General features: G+C 46.7%; 1 non-coding gene across 1 annotated transcript; it reads left to right on the top strand.

Moving 5' to 3' along the window:
* The first annotated feature begins 17758 nt into the window (after positions 1–17758).
* On the top strand, positions 17759–17830 carry TRNAG-UCC (transfer RNA glycine (anticodon UCC)). The gene has a single exon. It is a non-coding gene; the product is annotated as a tRNA-Gly (tRNA).
* The last annotated feature ends 2293 nt before the right edge of the window (positions 17831–20123 follow it).

The raw sequence follows: 20123 nt of genomic DNA, 5'->3' as shown, positions 1-20123 counted from the left end.
GCCTCGTGCCAAACATATCCAAGCCAACAATATTTATTTGATTTCAATACCCTAAAGGCCCAATGCGGGCGTTACGTAGGGGGGGATTCATCAAAGACACTTAACAATATACAACACAGAATATAAATGGCTGAAGACCGGAATAAACAAGTTAATAAGCCAGGTACAAGTTGACAGGGGAAGAAGTGGCTAGGAACAGGTGCTGAAAAAAATGCACATGTAGCAAATCCCACAAAACAAAAAAAAATCGCACCTTCAGAAGTTACAAAACATGCCATCTAACATTCCACGGAACGTTACGGCCCACACGCAAAAAAAAAAAACGAAAAAATGGCTGTGGCTTAGGTAAGGTTAAGCCCAGGATGCGAAGCATACTAGCCTTTATTTTAGTTGTTGAACCACTGTTTAGCCTGGTGAACTGCTGTTGCTTGGCTATATTTGGTTCGGCTAGACGAAGAAACAACTCATGCATTACTTCTTCGCCTTCAAGAGTGGAACGCGACAGCGTTCCCGTCGACCCGCCAAGGGGTGTAAGACAATGGGCTACAGGGCAGCGACTACGCGCCCCGCATTGGACGCGGTGAGCGTCGAGCAAAGCAGCGTTCGGCGCGGCAACGAAATGTGCGCCTGAGCAAGAGACGCACGCCTTAGAAACAGCGCGTTTCTAAGGCAACACCGCATTCACTAGAGGCGCTTTTGTACCGCTTTGAAGCGTTGTACTCGTGGCTCAGTGGTAGCGTCTCCGTCCCACACTCCGGAGACCCTGGTTCGATTCCCACCCAGCACGTCTTGCAAGAGTTGAGCCAAAGCCACTTCTCCTCTGTCGTGACGTCACGGTGTCACGTGATTTCATGGTCACCGCCGCGCCTGAGGAGCTGGGTTGAGCCCTCGTAATATGCTTCGCATAAAAAAACGCACATCATTTTACAGTGGAATGTTCTAAGTATGGGGGGGGGGGGTACCAAAGAGCTGTTTGAAATGATGATGTTCCAGCGATAGCCGCAATGCTAGAAGGAAGCGAATCCCACTCTTCAATAGCCAGGACCAGAGGTGAGTATTTGTGCCGTTCTGTCCGAGCGAAAATGGGTTTAGTCTTCTTCATGTGATCTAGACGAGCCGGTGTGTGCGGCACCGGGAGAAGATGTGAACTTGCGAATGGTGTGTTGCTGTGGTAGAGAGTATGGAAAAAAGATAAACGGCTGAGTTTTCTGCGCATGACCAGAGGCGGGAGACGGAGCGATATTTTCAGTACCGTTACACTTTGATACCGAGAGTAACGGAAAAGGATGAATCGAGCAGCCTTGTTTTGTATAGATTTCAACATGTTAACAAGATAGATATAATGAGGGTTTCAGATCACGGGTGCGTATTCTATCACAGGCTTGATTAGCGCGTTGTATGCGTGTAGTTTTGTATCCTGGTTGGCTTGGCGTAGTCGGCGTTTAAGAAGACAAAGTTTTTTTAAGTCTTTGGTAGTAATCAGTTCAATATAAGTGCTCCAGGATAAATAAGAGCTAAAATTTACACCGAGGTATTTTACCACCGCTGAAGTTTCAATGATAGTATTATTAACTGTGTAGGCATTAGGAATCGTCTTAGCAGCGGAAGTAAACTTGAGATGTATAGTTGTGTCTGCGTTAATTACCATCTGCCCTACCGCACCAATGAGTTAGCTCATCAATATCAGTCTGGAGAGCAATGATGTTAACAATCATCCCGTCATTTCTATGCAAAGAGGTTATGTATTTAAACTTCTCGAGTGACAGTCCAATCGGCCACCTACGGGAGCGCTTGAAGCCGCCGGCGCCCATATTGTTAGAGGAAAAGGAGCACGGCTACAGCACGTGGCTGCAAGCACGCGCGACTCAACTGTGCTTGCAGTTCTGCGATGAAAAATCAAATGAGACCCTTTAGGAAGTATATCAGTCCGGCATTGTGTGTCGCTGTTGTAAAAAAAAAAGAATGTCATGATGGTGGGTGCCTTGTGTTCTGTGTACAATGTGTTGCGAGAAGTGAAAAACAGTCGTTTCCTGTTTTCTTCATTCAGTAACCTGCCGCGTGCATCGGCACTGTGATGCCCTTTCGTCGATACGTGGTGCCGGGCCGTATTGACAAAACATGACCTTGAAATACAGTATCCTTATGCCATTTCTTAAACAAATCACTATTTGTGTTAATGAGCATTTTTGCTTTAAACCTTGAAAACAAGAAAAATATTCAACGATAGGTCTCATTTTTGTCTGGCGTTTCAGTTCTAGCTGAAAAGAGTTGGTGAAAGCAAATTTACATTAAAGCTAAGGCGACCCACAATCTGCACGAAGCCGCAAGCCTACATGCGATCCAATGAAGGTAACCTGCCAAAGTTAAAGTCATGCGTCACTGGCGGCTCAAGCAATCTTTACTTCTTTTTTTCGTTTCTGCATCCGTTCTTCCTGCGTCTGCGGCAAAAACGAGAAGTGGGAAGGCAGATAAACGGAAATTGGTGGAGGCAGGTGGTAGCGTAATGGTTAGAGTGCCCATCTCCCAAATGCAAGATGCTGCATTTGGGAGATGGGCTCGAATCCCGGTGGTTTGTTTTGGAAGACAGCTTTCTGTGCACTCTGGTGACTGCGACGCTAAGAATTAGGCGGCAGCCTGACGACAACGGTCGCCGTCAACGCAACAGAATAAGCGGGCGTGCAAGGTCCCACTTAAAGCGGAAGTACATTCAGAGGAGATACGCTATACCCTTGTCGGCAAAAAAAAAAGTGATGAGTAACGAGCGGTGTTGTTGAGCGAAGCTGTAGACCGATAATGTCACCATAGACATGACCACGCTCCAATCCCGGTGCTCAGCGGAAATATACGTCGACAGCATGTCAACTAGCGTGTTATAGATACTTCATTAAGGTCGTTGCGTGTTTGTGTTGTGTCTAGCAGGAGCGAGTAGTGTAAGAGATGACACTGGAGGGAAGGCGGTGAGCGAAGTCCGCGAAAAGTAATTGAGGATAGCCGTATTGAACGTCGACGCCGTGTTGAAGAAAGCCTGCGACTTCAGTTGCTCAGCCGACAGAAAGGCTTGAGTGGTAGCATACCGCTGGGCGTATTTGGTAACCACAGCGATAGACACACACTTTGCGGAAGTAAACAGAGGAAAGGGACGTAGTGAGTTGGCCGCCCTTTTCAAGCTCTGCTTGAAAAATGCATGTGGCGAAGTATGACGCACCAAACAGTATATGCCAACCCAAATGAATCAGCGCGGTCATACTTGCGCGACATGCCATGGTGGCCTGCCACCAGGACATCATGAAGTTGCAGCGATTACAGTTTTCATTGGGTACTTGAGAATAAAAACGAGCACATCAGAGAGGTCCGAGGGATGTTTCTACGGTATAAGAACACATCGCTCTCGCCCCTTCCCCCCCCCCCCCCCCCCCCCAAGTAACTAAATCACGAATATAAGCTTACGAATAGGGGCATCATAAGATCGAGCACTAGGGCGCTTGTTGATCTTGTTCAGGATGACGTCAGCGTTTCACTCAGCGTTTATTTCTGAGAAAATGAGTTGGAGTTACGTTTATTTGCATCACAATGGTGGGCGTAATCAGGCAAACATTGACAGCATTTCATTAGAGGGTGCCTGACTACTCTGTGGAGATTACGTTTAACAATGACAACAAACACAGAAAGCTTTGCTTACATCGATTCGCACATACGTGGGATCCACATAATTTTGTGACTATCAATTTAGGTTCCTCAGAATGGCGCTCATTAGCGCAACATTTCCATCCACAGTGAGCATAAGCGGCTGTCGTATCCACAGTAGAATTGATTTAAATGGCTTTAATCCCATGGACATATCTTCGCCAACTTCCGTGGGAATGGAGTCGTCAAAATGGAATACAGGTGACAGGGAAATCGGGAGGTTGAGGAACGGCACGAAGGCGGAAGCTTGCGCATGACCTCAGGGATATAAAATGACTTTTTGAGCAGCTTGGCCAGGGGGCCATGCAATGGTTTCCACGTCTATTAAAAATCCTCCAAAATATTAAGAGGCCGACAAAAATGCGGGCATTTTGGGAAAGGTGAAACCGCTGGAAATTTCACGACAGCCTTAGCCTAAATATTGTCACGTGGTCGTGACGTTGAATAACACAGTAGCAGTACTGTGAACGACAAAACTAACTTTTATTGGGCGAACCTGTGCCCACAAAACAGGCTACACTTATAGCACAACGATAGCGGCGAACACGCTCGGCGATCGTCGAAAATATGATCAGCGGGTCAAGCGCGTCGGCTTCTTTAGAGCAGTCATCGAATGTTCCAGACTAATCGTTCGGACCCGCGTGCCTTCCACAAAGTTCTGCACCATTCGCGTCAGGTGATGAAATCAGATAACATAACGTTCGGCGACAACAGACAGCGGATAGAAGCATCGATAACGTTCCAGAAACTTCGGATACATACAGGCGCGTCCCACGCTGTGCGATTACGTTTTTTAGGCTGCGAAACGTGGTTGCCCGATAAAGATAAGTATACCTGTCAATATAAAAGATGACTTAACATAAGAAACCATAACGTTGACAGGGTGGCCAAATTCTGGCACAAATAAATCGGCTGTTGAAGCAGTTAAGCTGAAACGCAAAAGTGCGAAATAAGGCGAGAATGTCGGCAAGTGTTAAAAAAAGGTCAAGTAGGTCCTGTGGCCGACGCCAGCGCTCGGCAGCTGTCAAACGACTGCACGTATTAGCGAGATGCCTGGTCGTCAGTAATTACAGTATGATTCGGGTCTGAAATATTGGACGCGGACTCCATCACATTGAATACAGTGCATTCTACGGTGTCATTCTTGGACAGATGGTACCCATTCTCCAGCAATGAGGATGGGAACAAATTGTCTCACGGGCCGGCCGTCACCTTCCTCCTACTGCCAACATTCCTTTCCTTCCGTAGTTGCTTAGCTTATATTGGGTTCGGCTGCTAATCACGAGGTCTCGGGATCGAATCCCATCCACGGCAGCCGTATTTCAATGGGTGTGAAATGCGAAAAACCGCGTACTTAGGGTTAGGCACACGTTAAAAATCCCAAGTGGTCTAAATTATTCCCGAATCCTCCACTACGGCGTGCCTCATAATGAAATCGTGGTTTTGGCAAGTAAAACCTCATAATACGTTATGTAACATTCGTTGAGGATGTCCTGGGCAGTCGCACAACTCTTGAATTTGAATACAATTAAGTGTCAGGAGTTGCGCGTGAGGTCCTTGAATATGTCATCATCATCATCAGCATCATCATCATCATCATCATCAGCCTGGTTACGCCCACTGCAGGGCAAAGACCTCTCCCATACTTCTCCAACAACCCCGGTCACCTACTAATTGTGGCCATGTCATCCCTGCAAACTTCTTAATCTCATCCGCCCACCTAACTTTCTGCCTCCCCCTGCTACACTTCCCTTCCCTTGGAATCCAGTCTGTGTATAATAGCTGTGTCTTACCAGTACTCACCTACGGGGCAGAAACTTGGAGGCTTACGAAAAGGATTCTACTTAAATTATGGACGAGGCAACGAGCTATTGAAAGAAGAATGATGGGTGTAACGTTAAGGGATAAGAAAAGAGCAGATTGGGTGAGGGAACAAACGCGCGTTAATGACATCTTAGTTGAAATCAAGAAAAAGAAATTGGCATGGACAGGACATGTAATGAGGAGGGAAGATAACCGATGGTCATTAAGGGTTGAATATGTGGATAGCCTTTATGGCGTTCGATAGCTGCTAGTCTACATTGCGGCTATATAATAAAGGTGGAACGGCAACATGGTAGAAAATGTGGAGAACATACAAATCCCGCATATATTATTCCACAATAATTTTAAATAGCGTTCTTGCTTCACACACGTGGATAGCCGCCATAGGAGACTACTTTGGAAACTAACTGCAAGTACTGTATATGTCGTACCCAAGGGTGTACCTGGCCTGGTGGCCAGTAAATGTGACGTAATATTGCGAGCAGCTTCGGCCATAGCATGCTAACGGAAGACGACACAGACTGAAGTGACTAGCGCAAGAGTGGACAATAGAGAGACGCTACAAGGACAAGCGCCCAGTTGGAAGTTTGCGCTTATCCTTGTCGCCTCTTTAGTGTCCCGTGTCCACTCTTGCGCTAGTCACTTTAGCATGGAATACCAACTAGCCCCCTCTCACACCCTGCGACGACACAGGGACAGTTTGCTGGTGGTGGTGGTGGTGGTGGTGAAATGTAGCAACAGGCGGGTTTAGCCTGGCGAACAAGGCCGGCAATTGCTCCGCCCGAGCGTCTCGCACAATACCGCTGAAGGGTTTCACCATATGTCCATCAGACCGGTCTCCCTTAAAAAGTCGATGAGGAGAGGTGAAGTTTCTTTGCGGGCTATAACTGATCCCTCGGGAAATATATGGTCTTGCAGGCGTGCATGCGGAAGGTCCTTGTTTTGCAGATTTTTCAGGAGAGTGTCTCATCTTGGAATTGCTGGCAGGACCACAAAAAGTGCTCAATGTCTCCTGTCTCGTTGCATGCCGTACAGTTCGGAGAATTGATTCGCCCCGTTTTAAATAACCAGGCCGGTGTATAAGCAGATCCTGTCCTTATTCTATATAGAAGTGTGGCTTCCTCTCGGTGCAATCTCTTGGTTACGCAGGGCATATGCGGTGGAATCCAAAGCGACGCAAAGTGATTTCGAAGGTCAGATTTTTGCACTTGATTACTCTTTGGAGCCTTGATTTTGGGAGGATGATAGAGTGCTGCGTATGCAAGCGCATCAGCTTTTTCGTTTCCTGAGATGCCAATGTGGGAAGGAATCCACTGAAACTTTACGGTGAAGCCTTTGTTGTTGAGTTCTCTCACGATGGCTAGTGATTTGCGTGGGAACTTGAGGGATGGCAAACCACGGTATATTTGCTGTAATGCGGCCTTTGAGTCCGTAAGGACCACCACATTCTGTGGAGGCAAAGTCTTTAGTTTGCGCAGAGCAGAAGCGATTGCTCAACTCTTGTTTCGTGACTTTTGTGTCAAGGTGAAAAACCGACATATCCATGTATATGTCCTGATACTTAAGCACATCTAGATTTGCAGCGGCGTCGATAGCCCATGAGTGCGCATTGCAAAGTCGCTAGTGAAATAATTGTGTGCACCTTAACGAATTCTATAAGGGAAAATCAAAATCCATCCACGACGGCGTCTCTAGTAGGCGCGGTGCGATGTTCGGACGTTAACAATGTATGCCGATTGAAGAAAGGCTGCCCCGAAGTGCTTCTGACGGTTAGGCTATCTTCTTTACTCCGTAGAATGAAAAAAAAGAAAAAGAAAAGGAAAAGAGAAAAAAAAAGAACCGAATCAAAAGCCCAGAATCAACAATTGCTCGTCGCGAGTAAACGCTGGATGACGAGCAATTTCCAGGCGACGAGCGAATACGCTTGATCAAGAACACTGATAACGCCGGCGGGACAAGTATTGTGGCGAAGTTCAATGCACAGGGATAGCTTTTACTTTTTTTTATTTTTGTTTGGTTGACGTCATCACGCGTCACCGCGGGAAGTTTGAAAAGTTTAAGGTGGGTACGCCACGTGGTGGCATTCACGCGAACTAAACCCTCGTGTCCAGAAAAGCTGGATACGATCACTGAACCGACCGTCCAACCTGTTCGCCAACACGCCTATCGCGTGTCGCAAAGAGAACAGGATGCTATTCGTCATCAAGTTAAACAAATGCTCGACGATGATGTCATTCAACCATCGACAAGTCCTTGGTCTTCACCTGTTGTATTAGTTAAAAAGAAAGACGGTTCACTACGATTCTGTGTCGATTACCGCAAACTGAACAAGGTCACGAAAAAAGATGTTTACCCACTTCCTCGAATTGACGACTCCTTGGATCGCCTGCGACATGCCCGTTACTTTTCTTCAATGGATCTGCGTAGTGGGTACTGGCAAATTGAAGTTGACGAACGGGACCAGGAAAAAACGGCGTTTATAACACCCGACGGTCTCTATCAATTTAAGGTCCTCCCTTTTGGATTGTGTTCCGCTCCGGCCACATTTCAACGCATGATGGACACAGTTTTATCTGACCTCAAGTGGAACTCGTGTTTAGTCTACTTAGACGATGTAGTTGTTTTTTCCACCACGTTTGAACAACACATCCAGCGGCTTGAGGCGGTTCTTCAAGCTATCCGCACCGCCGGCCTCTCCCTGAAGCCCGAGAAATGTCACTTTGGCTACGAGGAGCTCAAATTTCTAGGTCATATTGTCAGCAGCACCGGTGTGCGCCCTGACCCTGACAAAGCCATGGCAGTCGCTCTGTTCCCGATACCGAAGACAAAACACGATGTCCGCCGATTTTTAGGGCTTTGCGCGTATTACCGCCGTTTTGTACCCAATTTTTGTGAAATTGCCGAACCTTTACAACGACTCATCAAGAACGACGTCACATTTGTTTGGGGCCCGGCACAATCCGGCGCCTTCCACGACCTTCAGCAACGTCTACAGACACCACCGATCCTTGGTCACTTTGACACCGAGGCTGACACAGAAGTGCATACTGATGCTAGTAACGTTGGTCTCGGAGCGACACTCGTACAGTTTCAAGCTGGTGTTGAGCGCGTTATTGCGTATGCCAGCCGAACCTTGTCTGCTGCTGAAAAAAAACTACTCAGCAACTGAAAAAGAATGTCTGGCAGTCATATGGGCTATTCAGAAGTTCCGCCCATACCTGTACGGACGCCCCTTCCGTGTCGTCAGCGACCACCACTCTCTCTGCTGGCTGGCGAATCTCAAAGATCCTTCAGGCCGTCTCGCAAGATGGAGCCTTCGGTTGCAGGAATTTGATGTGACCATCGTCTATAAGTCTGGCCAGAAACACACTGACGCCGACTGTCTCTCCCGCGCCCCCGTCGAACCCGCACCACTAGATACTGACGACGATTCGGGTTTTCTTTGTACTCTTCCGTCTTTAAACCTTGCTCAACAGCAACGCCAAGATTCCGAGCTCCAGCCCTTGATTGAATACCTTGAAGGAAGCCGCCCACAACCCCCACGGCAGTTCGCGCGTCACTTGTCATCTTTCTGCCTACGTGGCGACATCCTATACAAGCGGAACTTTCACCCTACGGCAACCGCTTTCCTGCTCGTTGTTCCCGCTACTCTCCGCGACGACGTTATACGTGCATGCCACGACGAACCAACGTCCGGGCATCTTGGTTTCACGCGTACTCTCGCGAGGATCAAGCAGAGGTACTATTGGCCACAACTCACAAAAACCGTGAAGCAGTACGTCAGAAGTTGTCGAGATTGCCAGCGTCGCAAAGTTCCACCACTGAAACCAGCCGGTCTGCTTCAGCCTGTCCGACCTCCTTGCTCACCTTTTGAACAAGTCGGGATGGATTTACTCGGCCCATTTCCCAAGTCTTCGGCTGATAACCGCTGGATCGTCGTCGCCACCGATTACCTCACTCGATACTGCGAAACACAGGCCGTTCAGCGAGCTACTGCTTCAGATGTTGCTAACTTCTTCATCAAAAATATCGTCCTTCGACATGGTGCTCCCGCTGTCGTCATCACAGACCGTGGTACGGCCTTCACTGCCCAGTTGGTCCGAGATATCCTGCAGCTGAGCGGGACATCGCACCGTACGGCAACTGCGTATCACCCGCAGACTAACGGTCTAACTGAGCGTCTCAACAACACGATTGCGGATATGCTTTCGATGTATGTTGCCACGGACCATAAAAATTGGGACGAACTGCTCCCGTATGTGACATTCGCGTACAACACTGCCCTACAAGAAACCACCGGGTTTCCTCCTTTTCGTCTGGTCTACGGACGCGACGTCACCACTATGCTCGACGTGATGCTCCTACCTACTTCGTCGCAACCTACCGCACCAGATACAGACGCCTTTGTTCAGCGTGCCGAAGCAGCGCGGCACCTTGCGCGGCAACGAATTCTATCCCGACAAAGTCAAGATGCTCGTCGCTACAACATATGCCATCGAGACGTCACATACAACCCGGGAGATCTTGTATGGGTTTGGACGCCTATACGTCAGAGAGGCCGCTCAGAAAAATTATTGCGCCGATACTTTGGACCCTACACAGTTTTGCGTCGTCTAAGTCCTGTCAACTACGAAGTTCTTCCAGCCGACAGTTCGCACCACTCCCGTCGACCACGTTCCTCTGACATTGTTCACGTTACGAGGATGAAGCCCTACCATTCGCGCTGACTCTCATCCACAAACTTTGTGATGCGGCCCCTGTCGTCACGTCCGTTGTCTTTCTCATTTCTTTTATTTTTTTCCTTGTGGCATTTAACCTCTCCCCAACTTTATTTATTTATTTTGTTTTATTATTATTATTTTTTTTTGGAGGGAGGGGTAATGGCACGCGCTAGTTACGCTAGAAGTCGAGGAAGAAGAGGTGTGCGTGGTAGCTGCTGCAAAAACGAACTGTGAACGTTCGCTTAGAACTGACTGACTGGCTTTTCCTCTCGTGACAATATGTTATAAGAACAGAAAATTAGAAGCCTAACGGTGTTGAAAACAAAATCTGAGAGAGGAAAGCAATCTGAAAAAAATTAATGCAAGCGGTGTTGCTTTCCGTTGGCGCTTGCAAAGAAAGTCATGTGCCCGAGGAGCGCATAGCAGACGACAAGCGCGATGGTGTTTCCCTCTCGCGCATCAACAAAACCGTCACTATAGAAGCAGGCTTCATATTTTCTTTGTTTTTTTCTTCTCGGAGTTTGGCCAACAACCACCAGAGGAGAAAGTGGCGCTCGTGACGCAATTCCGGTTTACTTGGGGAGTATACCAGCTGACCTAGCCGTACGCGTAGATCTTCATAATCCAATTCAATTTTAATACTTATGCCACGATGCGATGTGATATGTGAGGCAATGACAATGCTCGAGCCTCTGAGGGGTTATGAAATATGGCGCACAACAATGCCTCAAGCAAACACCTCTCTCTATGCGTTCTGTGTATTACGCATACAAACAGCACTGGTGCACGCAAGGTAACGTTTAATATGAACTCGCCAGTCTTGTGTTCGACTAAACGTTGAAGAAATTAAGCTTTCGCTTTCAACATCAGCGCTAATTATCGTCAATCAAAGGAACCAGCCCAGGACTTCGCTTACATTGATTCCCACAGTGCGTCGGATCTGCATAACTTCTTTAAGAATGAAATACTTTTAGCTCCCGTTGTCGGCGACCTTCAAGTGACCTTGAGCAAAAAGCCAGAGCCGTTATCCGGCCGCTCAAACGAGAACACCCGGGCAAGTTGTGAGAACAAAACGAGATCATTTGAGCAACCAGTCAAAAATTAAGAAAATGCGGCCTCTGGCTCCCATCCCTTTACACAGGACCGCATTACATACTTATTGCACAAACAAGTTACAAAAATATTGCTACTGACTTCTTCCTAATGTGTTTTCACAATATTACTCAAGCTGTAAGCTCTAGTACGCCGAAGTTTTATTTGTCATTTCCAACACAGACGCTCAAAGAGCAGATACAAGGCACCACACACTTCATTGTAATCTTTTGGCGCTGAGACAGGGTTGCCTGTGCGTTCTTGAACGTCAGTGGTCCGTGAGTTTCGCGGCGCGGGTTCTGCGTCACCTCGAGAGATGGAGCCACGCTGCATGGCGCCTCCTTCAGGTGCTTTTCTTCTATCTGGACAGCGTTCACATGGACCAGTGCACAGTATGGCGTGGTGTGGTGTGGGTGTGGTGGGGTGTGCCGTTGCGAACACGCAATGAGCCTATTTTAAGATTGTGGCTAGCATGATATCAAACCAGTCTGCTTTGCCGGTTGCCATTTCGTGCTTACATCTACTCTCGATTACGGGAGAGCCAGCAATTATTTTTATTCATTTGCATTCATATCTTGCGCCTTTGACGTTGAAAGTTTCTGTTTGCTCGGAATTGCGAGTGACCGACGAGTGCGACACGAGAATATGAGCCTCCCGCGTTGTAGCGTTTACCCCAAACTTGCGTTAGCTATAGCCTGGTCTTCTCATTTCGCCGCTGATGCGTGCGGCGGTGCTGTCAGCAAGCGATCAGCGGACAGCCGAGTAAGTATGTGCGTCACGCCACACTCCGCACTTGGGAAGCTTACAAGGGGAAGGGGGGAAGGTGAGGGCTTCGGGCCTCTACATCGAGTAGTGTGGTGGCACTGGAGATGTATGTGCTGCGCCAAGTACAAGAACGCAGCTGATGCAGTCAGTTACTGCATTCCATATATCTAGCAGCGTTCTACACATCCGCGTCGACAATACCAGTTATCTTCCAAAAATAAACACAAAAAATTAACCAAGGTACCTTATCAACGTTAACCCATCCCGAACATTTGAGACGGCGAAAAAAAAAAGCAAGGAGCGCTGTTTGTCCGTGGGAAGCTCGAGTTATTATTTTCGCGCAAGGTCGCATAATCTTTAATATATGGTTTTCCCGATGTTCTTAAGAATGGATGGCGGCACTTCTCCGGAACTATCGCGTGCTGCACTTTCGTCGGTGAGGAAAAGCGACAAGCAAATGTTTACCGCGCTCTGCCTCTTGCGCGCGCGTGTCCGGCTGTTAAAAGTGCGCATATCTAGAATGTGCCACTGGTTGCTGGTTAAGTCTGGTTTGCGTCGCAGGGAATGACTGTTGAGGGTGCTGCACCATCTCCTAGCTGGACACAAGCCAACTGTGTGGTGAAATCCTTGGATGGTAAGGTCGCACTATTGCTTGTGGGATTTCCTATTGTAAAGGTTTCCTTTTTCAGACACTCACGAAAAGGCATGTGAAAACCAGAAGTTCCTGCAATATCATTCGGACATGAGCTGTGAAGAGGAACTGGGACGCGGAAAAAGGAAAAAACGAAGTGCCTTGGCTTCTGATTACAGCAGTGAGCAAGACACGACCGACGACTCGGGTAATGACTGAAACTACGAACCTCCTAGGCCGCCAATACCACCTCAACTGGTAACAAACATTGGTATGAAAGAAGTTTTCTTAAGTTGTTTGTGTGGAAGTTCCCGCACATGAAATACGAATATTTACACTTCCCCAAAGCTGCCTCAAGGCAGAGATTGAGTTATGAGTTCAAAAACCTTAAGCATATCAACTGTCTGTTCTTCTTGTGCTATATTGTGCTATATTGTGCTATAAACTGGGAGTCTACCATCTTAACCAAAACTTAGCATAGTATAAGCATTTACAAGCACACGTCCCAGCACAAAGCTGTGTGTGTGGATAGGTTAAAAGCATTGTATTAAAATGACAATTTCAGGTGGCTATGAACCAGGTGCTGCCCACGCGTCATTCAAGATGCCTGGACGACACCGAAAGAAACGCTCTGCAGTTATTGTACATCTTTTTCACTCCAACTTGAAAATGTAAAGAAAAACTACATGGCAAAGTATGCTAAGTAGATTTTGATTTAGGTTTCTAATGTGTTGCCAATATGAAGCATTATTGTTGCAAGAAAGTAACCATGAGTTCCCCTATGTTAATGCTAAATACCAAACCTTTTGTCTTCACTGTAAGCATGATATTGCTCTTGATAAAGCAAGAAGCTAAAACTTGTGTATAATATATGTTTCCTAACACAGCATCGCAAAGTAAATTTGACTCATTCGCCACAAGGATGCACGCAACAGCTCAGTCGTGATATGTTATTAGTGCTGCTCACCACTTTTCCTTTATTGTGTGTTGAGCGTATGCATAGATGCAGCCTTTTTTCTCGTGATTTCAGGTGCATCTGCGAGTCCTAGGGCTTCGTTCGGAAGAGCTGATGGATCCGAAACCGAAAGTGTGCCATCGAGACTTCATGCTGGTGTGTGTGTGTGAAAACATTTATTTGAATGAAGTCCGGAGGCTCGACTTCTTAAAGGGACACTAAAGGGAAACAATAAATCAGTTTAGACTAATAAAGCATTGTTTGAGAAACCTGCAGGCAGTCATTTCGAGAAAATAGTTTGAATATTAGATGAGAAAATGAAGGTCGAAGTATCAGTATTTGAATTTCGCGCCGAAACGCCAGCGCCGGTACGTCAGCGTGACGTCAGGGATTCCAAAGTTTGTTTTCGAATTTGGGCCGCGTTGGCTGAATGAAGGTTCCCGAAACTTGGCATGTTTAATATTTGGTTCCTTTAGAACACAATGTAGTCAATCTGTACCGCAATATATAATTAGTAGGCCCTAGAAGATGCCATCAAAATCCAAGACGTCACAGCCCCCAGGTGCGGGAACTCAAGTAGGCGTCGCCACCCGCATTTCGTTCTTGCGCTTTTTCTGGCTTACCAAACGTCTTATCGTTGTAAGAGTGGTGTTTCTGGTGTTGTAGAACGGTGATTTACTGATGCAGAAGAAATCACTTTTCACTTTAGTGTCCCTTTAAGTCAAGGCGGGCCGCTCCCACGTTGGCACTGTCAGGCCAAGCCTTTCAGCGACATCATGGGCCCTCTGGACGGCCCTTAGTTGGTCTTGAAACAATGGGCTTTGAATCCTTTTCCCCCTCTGTGTCCATTCTTCAATGAGGTTGGGGAAAGTCGCGGGGCACCCCGCCAGCATATGTCTGATTCCAATGATACCATTACAACCGTTGCAGTCCATCCTAATCTCCCTCTCTGGATATATTTTATTAATGGTGTACGGTGTGGGATATGTACCTGTTTGCAAAAAGCGCAGTGAGACTGCCTGAGCCCTGTTCAGTTTTGAATGTGGCAATGGGAATTGCCTGCGTCCTAAATAGTAGTGTTTGGTAATGTCATTGTATGTTATTAAATGATCTCTAGATTCCTTGGCTTGATGGGGAACGGCTCGGTTGTGACTGTCACGGTTAGCAAGTCCTCGTGCCAAGTCATGAGCAACCTCATTGAGGTTTATCCGAGTCTCGTCCACTTTTCCCATATGCGCAGGAAACCATCGAATTTCAGTTCTCATAATCCCAATGTTTTCAAAAAGTTTCGCTGCAACACCAGCTACGTAGCCTTTATCAAAACACTTTATAGCGGATTTCGAATCACTGTAAATGCAGGCCCACTTATTACTCCTGATGGCTAGAGCAATTGCCACTTGTTCCACCACCATGGGGTCCTTGGTAAAAATAGTGATAGCATCTTGCACCTTCCCATGCTGGTGAATGCCAATTCTTCTTTCACAACGACACTTTTATTGGACTTGTTCAAATATGCATTTGTACTTTCCAGGACAGTCACCTTGCATGCTTCCAGAGTTATTTCTTTCTGGGGCTGGCAATGAGGGTAATTAATGCATGGTGTCACTCTCAATTTTAGGCCCATCTACCACTTCCTCAGGATTAAGAATGGATCCGCGAGTGCTTGGTATGATGTCAACGTCTGACCTCTCATGTTTGCTTTAAATGGCGTGGTTGGTACATCTTGTCAAACACCAGAATTTTGAGCAGTGTGACACAGCACACAGATAAGAGGCATAGAATGAAGTGCCGCCTGGGCTTGTTTTGTGTCATGTGGCACTGTTCAACATTCTGCTATTTGTAATGAGCGATTTCTTGCCAGCATACTTTACTTTTTCAATACGCATGCAATGCTAAAAGACGCAGCATAGTGGGCTTGAACATGACTCACAAATGGAATTATGAGGCACTGCTGACTTTCAATAGTTCTGTATGAGCATCACAGATATGTTGACATAACTGATCTTGATGAGAAAATATTGTTTCAGCCTTTATGGAGAGGATATTGTCCACCCTTAATACAATTAAGGTTGTGCAACAGACGCACACCCAGCTCTTGGAAGAGCTGAAGAATAATGCTGAAGACGCATGCCCAGAGAGCCAAAACCTTCCTGATCAGCTGCCATTTTTGACCACAAGAGACATGGTTGATTGGGATGCTGAACTCGGGGTCAACAAGGAAGCAAAGCTTCGAATGGTAATGAAGCTTTTTGCGTTAATTTTCTGACGGTTTCATGCAAAACAGGGGGCAAGCTGTTCTTTTTTTTTCACAGAGCGTCATTCTTATAGCACGTGAGTGATTTACTGATTATTGCTGATTTTAGTTTCTGACAGAAAAGACACATGCTTGTCTAAGGTGGTGACACCTTTAACCAGAAGACTGCACGCATCTTAAAGAGTGTGATGTCGTGGGATGTGGCGAAACAGTTCAGCTGGTGTGGTGCAAAAGGCAAAATGAAGTTTTGCGAGCTGAATATTTGCAAGCTACTGTGCAGTAAGTCTTCTGCTGCAATATTATCACTCTCATTGTCTGCATTGTCATAGCTCATTTTCCTCGCACCATTGACACATATTTTCTTATGCAGCCTGCCTGCTAGAAAATATGTGTAAATAAATATTTTCTAGCAAATATTTTCTCCTCCTGGTAAATAAATATTTTACCAGGAGGAGGCTACAATAAAAAACAGAAAAATCAGCCATGTCTTGGTTCCGCCATGTCGCAGAACGGGCAGCAGCAGGGCAACAAAGGCAACAAAGACCACTGAACAAGACTTCAGAACAGGACAATGACGCTCTCATTTCTTGAGACAGTGCATCTTAATTACTGCTTAACTGTGCAATAAATACTACTGGGGATCACTTCTTGCTGTATTTTGGTTTCTTGGTTTCAGAAGAGAATAGATTTCACATAACTGCCGTCCCATAAAAGTGTGAAGCAGTTAACAAAACAAAAAAATACAAGAGATCCCAATAACCTCCTAAAAATTTTGCAATCTGGGACATCCCAATAACCTCCCAGGAAGGTCCCAAATACCTCCCACGAAGATCCCAATAACCTCCCAGTCTGGGAAATCCCAGAAAAGTCTCTTTTTTATCACTTGGGATGTTATCGGGCTGTAAATGGGACATCCTTGGGATGTACTTACAGTGGCGTAGCTAGGTGGTCTGGCACCCGGCGCCCTTAGCTCTTCTGTCAACCCCCACCCCCACCCCCCCGGGTGTAGTCGATGAAGGCGAGGATATCGACAATTTTCGGGTGTCTTCAGACCTATATGACACCCCCCTCCCTTACTGGCCCCGTGCACCCGGGGCCCACAGCTCCTGCCCCCCCCCCCCCCCCCGCTGCTACGCCACTGTGTACATATATCCCAAGTCGGACATCCTTATGACATTCTTAGGATGTCTTTGTGTCGTCTGGGCAGTTTATGCCTAGCAAACTCGATCTAGCCGCCTGCGCGACTAGGAACATGTACAGGGAAACTAGGTTTAGCGATACACAGAAAGGAAAAGGCAATATTGCTGATGACAATTAAAGATGACAAGCATAAAACAATCGCGTTGACTGGAAAATGATATGCTTGGGATGCAGCGAGGTGGCTCGGAAATAAAACGCGGCCTAGGAGATCGGCACCGGCGCACGGCTGCGCCCTGCTATCTCGCGGAGACCACAATTAAAGCATTGCCTCTGAGATGTGCAACGCTCGCAGACCAGTATTGGAGGTCTCGTCTATATTCAAGTGCTGCAGTGAAACTACGCAACGTCGCACTACCGCTCGATATGCTGCAGGGATGTCATTGGCAGCGGTCTAGACCAAGGAAGTTATAAATATAATTCTTGGTCTGGACCCGCGAAAGTGTGTTCAGTTGAATAATACATCCATACCTAACTCGCTAAAACGGATTCTCGACTGCATAACCATCCCGTTGCGTTGTACTAACTATGTCAAATAACACACTGACACAATATATAGAAAAAAATACACTGATGTCGCAGCTGAAGCCGGTCCACATGGTAGTGGTGATATGTAAGAAGCCGCCGAAATGTCTGCGTCGGTGGTATAGTGGTTAGCATAGCTGCCTTCCAAGCAGTTGACCCGGGTTCGATTCCCGGCCGACGCATGTTTTTTTTTTCTTCTTGTAATTCGTTTTCTTTTTCGGTTTAAACGTTTGCAGTTCCCTATTTACGCAGTAATACATGCCCCGTAACAGAAATATGCACGTCGTCTCAAAAACACCCGGTCAAAGGTTCTTGCAGTCGCCCATGCCTATAGTAAAGCGTGTATTTTTATGCGCTTAATGTAGAAAATGTTTTCCCTTACATTGCTCGAGCTGGCGGGCTTGATCCCGCCAGCTGCCGCATTCCGATGGAAGCGATTTACAAGAACGCTCGTGTACTACTTGGGTGCCCTGCTGGTGGCCAAAATTAATCCGGGGTCCCCCACCACGACGTGCCTCACAAGCAGTGGTTCTGCCACACAAAACCCCAATATATATATATATATATATATATATATATATATATATATATATATATATATATATATATATATATATATATATATATATATATATATATATATATATATATATATATATATATATATATATATATATATATTGTTGTGGGTAACATGCATGTGGCGCTGTGCGGACTGCCAGCGCTGCGGCGCGAGACCCGGGCTCGGGCTGCTGATGCGAACGGTTAGGACTCGCGATCAAGAGCTACTTGCGATCCCTCGTACGAGCTGCAATAAACCCCCTTTCATTATATATATATATATATATATATATATATATATATATATATATATATATATATATATATATATATATATATATATATATATATATATATATATATATATATAGTGTCACGATTCAGAAGCAGCAGGAACTGATAAAAAAGGGCAGGACACTTGCAGGCCAACTGAAAAACGATCGCGCAGGGTCCTCTTCTCTTCGCAATGCGCGAGCTCTTCCTCTACGCGCCGCGTACTGGATATGGCAGTATATTCTAAAAGTATTCGAACAACATTTGCATTTACGAATCGTGACTATACTATTCAAAGACTGAATCGAATAGAGTCTTCTAAAGTTTCGAATGTTCGCACACCACTACTAGGTGCTGTCAAATAATAAAATCATATGCTTCGTCGGTATCTCCTTGTCGTGGTGTCAAATCTTAGTCTTCTGTATTTTAATGAATTTCTGTTCCTTCCAGCTCTCGAGTACTTCTGTTTCACTTAATGCTAGCAGATCTTGTTTTGAAACGATACGGCGATACGATGCGCTTAATAAGATATTGCACACAGTTTGCCAAATGTAGCTCATATAGTAGATCCGTAGGCTTATTTGTACCAAACCGTACTCTGCTGTTCGTGAAAAAGCTTCGAAGACAACTTATGGGTCGTGTAAATGAGCGCCAGCGGGCTGCACCATATTTACATGCATTTAGCGTCGCCCTGGAATGTCGCATGGGAAGTTTGCATGTAGCTGACTTCCTTCGAAGAGCCCACTCGGTCCAGAGTTAGAGACATTGCTTCTCCGACAAATCGACGAAGCAACGGCGGGAACTCTGGACCACACCGGTTCTTCGAAGAAAGTCACCTTACATGCCTGGATATATTCTTGCCAGCAAATTGCTTCGTACATGGAGCATTGCTGCAAACACTGCTTCACCGGACAGCACTGCAGGCCTTGTGATTTGGACACGAACCCACTGCAGCTATAAGGTCGAGAACCTGAGCTCCTTGTCACAGTCTAAGTAACCCAGAATAAAACAAACCGACGATCGGGTCCTTGCAGTGCCAGTGTCTATAATGACGCTGGCACTGTTGCTGATGCTACTCTCCAAACATATTCGCGCCACCGCTCGGGGTATCAGCTACGTCTTCAGGATAGCAATTGCGCTGGCCTTCCTGCCCTCCTGGTGTGTGCAGGGAGTAAACAAGCAATGGCAAGCTGTAAAAAATGTGAGCGCCGCACGCAAACTTTACTTCTAGGCCACTTTCACCACCACGTGACCTCCGAGATTGCATTCCGAGCGAAGCTATATATGGCTAAGCGATTCGCCCGTCTGCCACCTTCTGCCCGTCTGCCACTTCTCCCTTGCGACCCCACGCGCATGCGCGAGAAAAAGGAGACAGAGAGAGGCACGCGAATGGCTCATCAACAATGACGTCGTCGGTCTCAGTCGCAGCCGAGAGCGAACGCATCAGTTTCTCTCCGGCTCCGAAATGGGTACTGAGGAGCAAGCAACTACCGATCAGCAACGCCGCGAGCAGAACTGAGATCGAGCTCGTCGACGCCGTGCCGATGCTGCAGCCCGGGCACAAGAACATGCTCGTGCCGTTGTGTGCAAGCAGCAACGGCGTGTCGAGGATCCGGCAGCCTACGAAGTGGTCGTTTAATG

Source organism: Dermacentor albipictus, chromosome 9 (assembly GCF_038994185.2).
Source record: "Dermacentor albipictus isolate Rhodes 1998 colony chromosome 9, USDA_Dalb.pri_finalv2, whole genome shotgun sequence".
Classification (NCBI taxonomy): Eukaryota; Metazoa; Arthropoda; class Arachnida; order Ixodida; family Ixodidae; genus Dermacentor; species Dermacentor albipictus.
Note: the sequence above shows the minus strand (reverse complement) of the source record. Positions and strands in the feature narration are given on the sequence as shown.